This window comes from Gekko japonicus, unplaced genomic scaffold (assembly GCF_001447785.1).
Source record: "Gekko japonicus isolate JY-2015 unplaced genomic scaffold, Gekko_japonicus_V1.1 scaffold2427, whole genome shotgun sequence".
NCBI lineage: Eukaryota > Metazoa > Chordata > Lepidosauria > Squamata > Gekkonidae > Gekko > Gekko japonicus.
The window spans coordinates 123,662-133,824 of NW_015163160.1; positions in this window are offsets into that span (position 1 = coordinate 123,662).

Consider the following 10,163-nt stretch of genomic DNA (forward strand, 5'->3'; position numbering starts at 1 on the left):
GGCCTCGCCAGGAGCTACGTCTGGTAGCCGGGCATAGACGCAGAGGTGGAGGCGTGGGTGAAACGGTGCCCTACCTGCCAAGCGGTGAGACCCAGCCCACCGGAGGCACCTTCACAGTCGTGGGAATCCACCCACACCCCGTGGTCCAGGCTCCACATAGACTTCGCCGAACCATTCCAGGGGCGGTTGTTTCTGGTAACGGTGGACTCCTACACAAAGTGGCTGGAGGTCAGCCCTGTTTCCTCAACGTCCGCTAAGGCCACCATCCGCGCCCTCCGACAGCTGTTCGCCACCCACGGCCTGCCAGACACCATTGTCTCGGACAACGGGACGGCGTTCACTTCGGAGGAGTTCCAGCAGTTTCTCCACGGCAACCTGATCCGACACGTCAGGTCAGCGCCTTTCCACCCTGCGACCAACGGCCAAGCCGAAAGAATGGTAAGGATGATGAAGGAAGTGCTGAGCCGCCTGACGGAGGGAGACTGGGCGCGGCGGATTGCACAGATCCTCCTGGCGCAGCACACCACGCCCAATCCGGTAAGCGGCCGCTGCCCAGCGGAGCTCCTCCTGGGCCGGAGACTTCGGACCCTGCTGGACCGCCTGCACCCAGACCGGGCCCCGGAGGGGAGGAGCTTGACCAAGCAGCGGGAGGCTCCCCGAGGGTTCTTTCCAGAAGACACGATCTTCGCCAAGAACTTTAGCAGGGGGCCCGCATGGCTGGCCGGCCGCGTCATCCGTCCACTGGGAACCTGTATGCACGAAGTGTCGACCGAGTGTGGGCAAGTACTACGGAGACAAGTCGATCAGCTCCGGCGGCGCATACTCCCAGAACACACCAGCACGGGAATCCCAGAACAGCAGCCGGCGCTGGAGGAGGACGCGTAGCCACCCTTAGAGCCGGTCTCTACCCCAGGAGAACAGCCGAGCCCGACACCCAGTCCACCTGCGATCGCGGAAGAGGGCCCAGCTGCAGGAGTTGCAGAGCCAGAGGGGCCTCCACAGGTAACACACCCCGATACAGCTGACAGGGCCCCCGAGGCCCCAGTACCAACCCCCCGACGGTCCACAAGAGAGCGACGGTCCCCATCATATGTGAAGGACTACGTCACCTAGGGTGGGTCCGAACTATGGGGGGAGGGATGTAGTGTATGCTGACCACCACCGGGGGCCAGTGAACAGCCAGAGCTTGGCTCTGGAAGAACAATAGGGACTAGACTCCTAGTCCCTCCACTGGGGAACCAATGGGAACCATGGCGGGAGATTCAAACCCACCAATGGTGACCAGGGGTGTGTCCCCAGGTATGTATATAGTTGGCCTGCCGGCCGTTTGTTCTTATTCTTGTTGTGTACCAAATAAAGCGTGCCATGCACCACGTCGTCGTCGGTCGTTTATCCATGCGGCAACCCACTACATAACATCATCTTTCAGGAAAAAGAAACCATTTTGTGCACGCCAGACCTGCCATGTGATATTCAGACTTTAGGGCAAAATGGAGCCGTCCTCCTGGGCACTGGCAGCCATTTTATGACCTGTATGCAGCAAAACAAGGAGGCAAAATGGCTGCCTGAAGCCACCCTCTGCCTGCTGGTATCTCAAAACAGCCTGGATCTGGCTGCTGGGTGAAAACTGTGGCTTTGGGACAGGATTTTCATGCCTTATTGATGACTGGACTGCAGGAATGATTAAAACGGTCATGTTTCCTGCAGAAAAAGAAGCATCTGTCTTTCTTGTTGAGTGAACGTAGTGTGTATAGTGTGGCAGGGAGTGAAATACCTCTGTGATCTGCACATGCTCAGAGGCACTCTTATGATAATTTTTAATAGTGCTGTGGCTGTGGGGAAATACACACTGATTATGCTCAGAAGTTTCTGAATTTAGTTGGAAATCTCAAATCAACTAGCACTTGTTTAGGAGAAGCCCAGGGTTAATTTCTTCATTGCTTTGATGTGGAAGGTATTAGCCTAACTGGCAAATGAGGAAAATAAGCCCTTAGGGCTAGGTCTATTTAAGGCACTTTAGAGACGGAAGGAGAACTCTATCTGTCTAGTAGCACCTTTAAGACCAGCAAAGTTTATTCAAGGTATAAGCGTTCGTGTGCATGCAGATGTCTTCAGATACCTGTCTAGAATCTGTCAAGAAACCATTCGGCTATCGTACTTCTAAATTAACTCACTTTATATTTAAGCTTAAAAAAAAGAGGTGCCAGAACCCTCAAGAGGGAAATGAAGTTTTCAATCTGTATACAGAAAACTCAAGAACGTTTACATATTTTAAAAAGAGTTTTGTAGAAGATGCTAAGGAACTCCATTCTTGAATGTTCCCCCAGAAAAAAAAGCCCTGATCTCTTTTATTGAGAGTAAAGGATCCCCTTTTACCTCAGACACTGAGCCTTCCCCACGCACTGACCCTTCTGTCTTCCTACCAAAGATACAACTCAGCCATCCTGTTCTTTGAGTTAAATGAAGAAATCTTGGGCAAGAGACTTCGGTGGCAGCAAAAATAAGTAGGAAATGTGGAGGAAGGAAAGGAGGCAGCAGAATAGAAGCCATTTTAGAGTGCTGCCTTTGTGGGTGTTATATACAAGGGGTCTCCGAAAGGGACCAAAATCAGACAGGTGTCAGCTTTAGCACTGGGATATCATCTTGAGGGAAAATTGACTCGAGGGATTATTGTGGTGCGGAGAGAGAAATGAGAGAATTCAAAAAGGGTGGAATATACATTTGGGGGAGATAATTTGCAGACAATAGAGAAGAACAAAGAAATAAGAGAGAAATGGCAGAGTTTCTGGGAACAAAGGAAGACTCTCTGACTGAAAACTGTACAGAGTTGGGAATCCCTCATGAGGGAAAATCTGTAGAGACGCTGAGGGAGTCTCTAATACAGCACCAGGCATTGGGAACTGGTCAAGGAGGAACTGTAGCAAGCTCTAAGGCATCTTCTACATCCCCAGAGTATGTTGAGGTTTTGAAATAGTGGATTAAGAGCTCTAGAATGAAAAGAGGAAATTTAAAATGGAAGCAAAGCAATTTAAACTTGAGGAAAGCTGAAGCAAAAAAAATCAATTTTGAGTGGGATAAGCTGAGCATAGGTTGAAGACGACTAAGGACATCCCGTGATCAAGAGAGGGACAGCCAGCCAGAGAGCCTCATTGCTTTTAGATCGGCAGCTAAGGGAGAACTCCCTAAAATTAAGATTCTATGCCGGGCCGCTTCAGTTACAATGAATGCAAGTGAAATCTCTGAGGAGAATCTGTTAGGGGAGGGGAAAGTGTGGGACGCAGGAGAAGCAGTCAGAAAATGGAGGGGAAGGTAGCGATGGAGCTGGATTTCTGACCCCGGCCCAGGGCCTCTCAGGATTTCCGCCAAGGGAACCAGAATTATGAACTGGAAACCCACACCTGGCTTTTGTATCCTGTATTTGAGCAGGTTTGGTAAGCCTCCAGAGCCCTTTGGGAGATCTGAGTTAAAAATCTTCCTTACCACGACACCCACCGGGTGACTGTGTGTTAGTCATTCTCACCCTCAGTGTTGTGAGGATAAAATGGGGGGGGGGAGCCATATACACCACCCACTGCTCCTTGGGGGAAGGGCTGGCAGAGAAACTTGCTCCTTGGCCTGCAGCTTTTGGTGTTCAGGTGCCCTTGGCCCAAAAGCCCCCCTAAAACACCTGGCTCATAGGGTGTGGCCCTAGCTTCTTCCTCCCCTGCTTTGGTGTTTGGCATAGTGGTTTGGTGTAGCCAGTTTGGTGTAGTGGTCATCTGGGTTTGATTCCCCACTCCTCCACATGCAGCTGCTGGATGACCTTGGGCAAGCCACAGTTCTCCCAGAGCTGTTCTCTCAAGAGCAGTTCTCTCAGCCCCACCTACCTCACAGGGTGTCTGTTGTGGGGAGGGGAAGGGAAATGAGTTTGTAAACCACTCTGAGAGTGAAGGGTGGGATATAAATCCAATCTTTTCTTCTTCTTTCCGTGAAACTGCAGCTTTTGGAGTCTCATGCTTGGCTTATGTTGCAAGCGTCCAGCGGGACCAGGGCCAAGGATCCTGCCGGCAAAGCACCTGATCTTTGCACAAGGGATTATTTGGAAGGAGAGGGATATGTAGCTGCCGAGATCCAGAGCTCCTAAGTCGGTCTGGGGGCCATTCTCTCGCCTCCTTCCACTTGGCCCCATGGGCTATTTCCCCCCTTATTTGATGTCCGAGCAAGCTGGGGTCCAGAGATGCCTTGCAAGACAATCCAACGTGCGAAGGATTTGGGGCTAAAACCTGGAATCAGCAGAGATCGCTGAGAGCTGCCTTTGCACCCTCTGGACAGGCAAGAAAACCCTCCTGGCATTTCAGGCTGCAGCAGCAGAAGCCCCTGATTTGGTCAGTTCCCCCCCTCCCCCCAGCAGCCAGCCCTCAACTCAACTCCTATGTTTTATCCTCCACATATGTTCACGACAATCTGAAATTTTAAGTGTGAACCACCAGGGAGCCCCCAAGTCTTTGGCCTCAGCCCCAAATCCTGGTTTTCAGCACCTGCCCTACACTGCAGGGCTGGCGGTAACCCACCTGTTATGCATTGGGACTGGAACATTCCAGGACTGTTTCTACCAGAGACTGGCTGGGTTTGGAGCTCTAGAACAATAGCCCACCAGGACTCGGGAGGTGACCAATGAAGAATTAGTGGTTCTTCTGACAATGGTCTGTCCTTGGTCTGGGGAAGCGGGTGGTGTTTGCATGCTATTTAAAGAGGGCCCTTGCTCTGGGTCTTTGTCTTGTTCTGGCTGAATCACTAATAAAGCAGAGCTGGTCACTAGGCTCGGAACCATGGGACCCAGTGGTCGACTAGAAAGAGCCGCAGAAATGAAGCTACTGCTGTGGGAGGGAGGGATCCTAGGAAATAAACTGGTAAAAATGGTAAAAAGCAAAGAGCGGCCGGCTCTCCAGCAAGACACGCCACCCAGGGCGCTATGCACGGCCCGCTTTCTGCACCTGGCCCCGTTAAGGAGGGGTCTACCGCCCCCCCCCCCCCCTCCGGAGCCCGCCCGCTGCCCCCGAGGCAACTAGGGCTTCCCCTTTCCTCAGCCTTTGCACCGGCGCCTCCTGCAGCCTCCTCGGGCAAGCTCCAGCCTCCACCACCACCCCGCTATATTATATCTTTATCCCTCCCCCCCAGCAGAGTGGGGGGGGGGAATCCCAAATCAAGTCCGGGGCCGGCCAACTTTCTCTTTCCTTTTCCAGGCTGCTGGCGACGGGTCTACCCAGTGACTACTGACCCTTCCTGGGCTTCTCTTTCCGATTGGAGGGAAATTCCCCCCTCGGCCAATCCCGGCTCTCGCCCCGCGTCCCTCCCCGCCCGGCTCAGGGGAAAGTGCGTTGCAAGCCCAGCGGGCCCAGAAGGGCGTTTATGTCGCTCCGGGTCGAGATCGGTCTGCCCCCGAGGGGGGTCCTGTTCGCCCTCCTGCTGGCGTCGGGCTGCTCCGGTGTGTCCCCCTTTCTCTTTCTGGGGGCCAAAAACGCTGATGTGTTCAGGGGTGGGGGGAGAAGGTATGAGGAAAGGTTAAAGTGCTTAGGGCTCTTTAGCATGGAAAGGCCAAGACTGAGGGGAGACATGATCGAGGTTTATAAGATTATGCATGGGAAAGAGCAGGTAGAGAAAGAGGCACTTTTCTCCCTTTCTCACAATACAAGAAGTCCTTGTGGGCATTCCATGAAATTGCTGAGCGGTCGGGTTAGAACGGATAAAAGGAAGTCCTTCTTCACCCAAAGAGTGATGAACACATGGAATTCCCTGCCACAGGAAGTGGTGGCGGCTACAAGCATGGACGGCTTCAAAAGGGAACTGGATAAGCATATGGAGCAGAGGTCCATCAGTGGCTATTAGCCACAAGGTATAGATAGGGGCTCTGGGGCAAGTGATGCTCTGTCTTCTTGGTGCTTTGGGGGGGGGGTCAACAGTGGGAGGGCTTCTAGGGTCCTGGCCCCACTGCTGGACCTCCTGATGGCACCTGGTATTTCTGGCCACTGTGTGACACAGCTTGTTGGGCTGGACGGGCCTTTGGCCTGATCCAACATTGGCTATGTTCTTAAGGTAGAATTGGCACTGGGTATAGTGTGTAAAGGGAGGGGGGGTTTGCGTGTGATCTGTGTTTGGAAGCGCTCCGGGGCGGAGGAGATTTATAGGGAACCAGGGGGGAGCACCCCTAGATGGTGTCCCCCCCCCAGATATAAACTCACAAGAGAAGCACATTCACAACCACAGTCCTTGTTGGCTTCCTGACTTAGCTGACTTGACCCCTGTGAGTGGGTGGGTGAGAAAACCCTGGTCTCCATTCAGACCTGGACAAATACAGTGGAGCCATGAGTTGTGTTCTTCTGAGAGCCAGTGTGGGGTCGTGGTTAGTGAGAGTGTTGGACTTGGAGCCGGGAGAGCCAGGCTCCAGGCCTCGTTGTGGAGTGAATCCCGCAGGGTGATCTTTGGCCGGTCGCTCTTGCTTAGCTGTTGGTGTTGTGAGGGGGAGAAGCGGGACAACCACAAATGGGGAATTATCCCCCATTTGTTCCTTCTGAGTATTTCTGTGCCGCCTCTTCAGAGTCCTGCTGTCGTTCTTGTGCTGACCTCTTGACGGCGGGTTCTAACGTGCAGAGCTTGTTTACTCAGAAGGAAGCCCCCTTGAGCTGCACAGGGCTCACTCCCTCCGAAGGGGGATTGGGGTTTCAGACTAAATTTGTTCCCCTGTAAGGTTCAGCCAGACTCCCTTTTGTGTTTTCAAGAATCTAACCATCTGCCTGTCTCTTGTGGCATCCAAAATTTTCCAGGGTGTGTGTGTGTGTGTCAGACTGGGGTGGGGGGAGTAGAGGGAGTTCTTGAAGGGTTGTGGGGTGGGGGGAAATGCTCCTGGGTTCCCTCCTGTTGGCTCCTAGAACACCTTCTGTGGCCTTTTAGGTCCTGGCCCCAGAGAAGCCACCTAAAGCCTTTTAGTAGGACCAACACACACCCCCTCCAAATTGGGCAGCTCGCAGAGGATTTTGTCACAATGGATGGGTGGTGGTGGTGGAGATGCTCTCTAGGCCATGATCTTGTGGGTTCTTGGCCAACATCCTCTGTAGGCTGGGTATTTTGTGGGCTTCAGTGGGTGTGGCCCCGTGTCTGCCTTAGGGCGAGAGGAGAAAGGAGTAAAACCCAAAAGTCCTGCCGTTGAAAACAAAGAATACCCGGGTCCGGAGGCAGACTATCAAGTCGCTTCTCTGAACGTCTTCCATGCCCTAGAGTCTCCAGAGGTCACCATGACTTCTGACATAGTGTTGGGTATTACAAGTTGAAAACACTCAGTATATCTGGGGTTAAATGTTTGTTTGTGTTGCTCACAGGAAGTCACATGTGTTTAATGTAACCAATGTTGTTTTAGGAGTACAAGCCCGGGAATTTTCTCCCTGATCTAGGAGTTTGATTGGAACGAAAGTGTCAAAGTGTTTTTGCATTTTATGGCTCCTCTTCCCGTCTTTGTTTGCTGTTCTCAAGAAGAAGGAGAGAAGCCATTACCTCTCTTCTAGTCTTGTCTTTTGTAGTGTACGGATGTAGCCGTTTAGCTCCCTTGTTATTTTCATCCCAGTTACCCTTCCCTATGCTAGAATTTAGTAAAAACTTCCTATTTTAATCACACATGGACTCTGAGTCTGAATTATTTTACTCTGGCACTGCTAAGCTATTTTATCTCTGCTAAATACCATTTTTCTCAATCTCACAAACCCAACACATAGGTACACATACGCAAATGCAAAAATACCAAAAAAGAAAAAGAGAACATCACGATAAATGAGAGGACAGCTGTTCCCTGGCTTTTGTTGTGGGCCACTGTGGCTTCCCCCGTGTCTTTTGGGCAAGGAGAGGAGCTTGTCCTCTGAAGGGGAAGAAGACTCCCCCCCCCCCCAGCTAGGCTGGGTGTCAGAAGTGGTTTCCGACTTCCTGCTGTTTGTAGCTGATCTTGCTCCAAAGGGCTGCTGTTCTGGTGGGAGAGATCACAGAGGAGCTGCAAAGCCACAAGTGATTGAAAGTTGAGGTGTATAGAACTCCATCGGCTTTGAGTGTCGTTTGAAGAAACCTCACATTTGAGCATTATTTTAAAAATGGTTCTGGGTAACAATATTGGGGGGGGGGTTGTGTATGTGTGAGTGACTTGGCTTGCTGCAGAATTGTTTAAAACCCCAGTTCTGAAGCCCGCTTCCCCCAACCTAGCAAGAACAGACACATGAGTCAGAAGGGAAGAAAAAGGGGGGAGAAGATTCTTCTGAAGCGACAGCCGACCTGGGGAGTCTCCGCAGGGCTTTGAATAGGACGGTCCAGTCACAGCCAATGCGCCCTCTGAGCTGTGGAGTCTTGTGAGCAAAAATTGTACTTTGTGAGCTACTGGCAGTAAAATTGTGAGCGAGCGGTTTGGCAGCTGCATCAACGAGTTTGCTCTGGAGCCCTCCTTCCTGAGCAGAGACAAAAACGTGTGAGCCGGAGGCTAAAAAACTGTGATCCAGCTCACACTAACTCAGCTTAGAGGGAACACTGGTCACAGCAGATGTGTTTTGAGTATACTCACCCCCAGTGAGGCTTTTGAATCTGCAGTGGCTGAGACAAGACTGGAGTGCCACAGGACCAAACGGGAGGTTGTCCGGAGGGTCCATCCAAATGGAACTGACAGATCCTGGCGACTGCGGATTAAATAGCAAGGGGGGAACCAGCCGAGTGGGGAGAAGGACAGGCAAGGGAAAGGCACCCTCCTTCTTTCCCTAATGTGACTAACAGCAGCCTGCGAGGGGCAGTGTTGGTCCATGAAATGGTGCCTGGGTGTGGGGGGAGTTGACACCACGATTTCTTCTTGCCCTTCTCTGGGAACCCCCCCCCATAGCCTCGCCCCTTTTCCTGCCCCCTTCCCACTCTGCTGTATTCCACTGTCACACAGCTCTGCTCGCCTGAGCAAAACCTTTGGAAGGTGCCAACCTACAAACGGGTAGGGTTGCCAGATGGTTTCAGCATAAATACTGGACAGTCTTTATTGATTTGATAGCTGGCCTTGCACACTGAGACGCAGGATGGATTGCACAATTTAAAGAGCTGTGCGTTCAGTGACAACTAGAGATGTAAAATTTCTGGAAATTTTGAAGCTCGGAAAAAAACCCGGTTTTTCCCCGGGGTTTTTTTTTTGGTTGAAAAAATGGAAATTTTTGGAAAAATTGAAAAAAAAATGCGACATTAGCATTTATTTTGTCTTTTCTAGATTGAAAGTCATTTTGTTACTTTAGGAACATAAAATATGACTGGACATTTTTACTTGGCATGAAATAGGGAGCGGTGGCGCAGGCAGTAAGTGCAGCCTGCATTTTACATCTGGCCGAACAGCTTCAGCTGTTCGAGCCCCACCGCAGCCGGAGTGAGCTCCCGGCCTACGTCCCAGCTCCCGCCCACCCAGCGGCTCGAAAGCCCGTTAAAGAGCGATTACACAAATGGGTACCTGCTAATAGAGCGGGGGGGGGCACACGTCCCTTGTGTAGCGGTGGCGAAGCGGTGAACGGCAGCGGCAGAAAGAATATGGCGGCTGGCGAGGTGAAAGGCGAATGAAGGAGGCCAGACCAACAAGCGCGGAGGCAGAGCGACGCAGGCCGGAGCCTACTTGGACGAAGGCCGCAAGCATGCGCGGAAGTGCGAGTGGTCCAGGCCCGGAAATGAATTCACAACAGCCGGAAGGAGGAACTTCAAAGACCAGCGCTGGAGTGGACGCCGCCGGACTACCTCCTGCAAGGCAGTAACAACAAAGATCCGCTACACAGAAAGGGTGCCTGGTAGGCTTGTCATGTCCCCTACATGTATGTTGCCCTAGGTTTAGGATTGTATGAATTGGAACATGTAAGCCGCTCAGAGCCCTTAGGGGGTGAGCAGGATACAAATTGAATAAATAAATAAATAAATTATCACAACCAGCATAGTAAAAATATAGTGTATCCAAACAATTATTACAAACAGAATACCCACCCACATGAAGAAACAAAACTGAAACCTTTTTATTTTCTTCTGACAATCGCCCCTCCTAAAGGAAGAAATGCATCTTGTTCTTGCATTGGAGAGTTCAGTTTGTAACCTAGGACTTGCTTGACCTCAGTGCACAGAAATTAGATCAATCTGATACCATATATATA